Below are 811 nucleotides of genomic sequence, written 5' to 3'. Positions count from 1 at the left end.
CCGTGGTGGGAAGAGCACAGATAGCCCATTGTGTAGCTTTGTGCATAAATTCAAACAAACAATCACAAAGGTTTGGCAAGGTGTGACCTGTTGATACTTTTTTCTGTGTGTCGTAAAATTGTATCTTTCATTTTATTATGATATATGTGAAAACATTTGGTAGGCATAAACTGCACAATGGGATATCTGTGCTATGTCCAACCAGGAATCGAACCCCATATTTTAGTGCTACGAGCTTCTAAGCTTATTGTTGAGCCACCAGGAATTAATACACATAGGACGGTTTATAAAGTATTAGAAATGTGTGGAGGGAACAGAGAAAATAAGAATAATTTCGGTATAATAATAAAATAATGTACGGTGGTAGTATAATAATCATAAATAATGTACGGTGGTAGTATAATAATAATAAATAATGTACGGTAGTAATATAATAATTATAAATAATGTACTGTGGTAGTATAATAATTATAAATAATGTACGGTAGTAATATAATAATTATAAATAATGTACGGTGGTAGTATAATAATCATAAATAATGTACTGTGGTAGTATAATAATTATAAATAATGTACGGTAGTAGTATTATAATAAGAATAAATAATGTACGGTGGTAGTATGATAATTATAAATAATGTACGGTAGTAGTATAATAATAATAAATAATGTACGGTGGTAGTATAGGAATCATACATAATTATAAGTAAAATGTTCACACAACATCTTACTATACTGTTTCATACGTATTATGGCACACAACATCTTACTATACTGTTTCATACGTATTATGGCACACAACATCTTACTATA

The 811-nt window shown here is 29.3% G+C and overlaps 1 protein-coding gene across 1 annotated transcript in view; it reads right to left on the bottom strand.

Moving 5' to 3' along the window:
* LOC106469514 (FMRF-amide neuropeptides-like) overlaps positions 1–811 on the bottom strand; it is a 5,689-nt gene that overhangs the window by 4,276 nt on the left and 602 nt on the right. The window lies entirely within an intron of this gene.

Source organism: Limulus polyphemus, unplaced genomic scaffold (assembly GCF_000517525.1).
Source record: "Limulus polyphemus unplaced genomic scaffold, Limulus_polyphemus-2.1.2 Scaffold3522, whole genome shotgun sequence".
Taxonomy (NCBI): domain Eukaryota; kingdom Metazoa; phylum Arthropoda; class Merostomata; order Xiphosura; family Limulidae; genus Limulus; species Limulus polyphemus.
The sequence above is the reverse complement of the archived record's forward strand: the minus strand, read 5'-3'. Positions and strand labels throughout refer to the sequence as shown.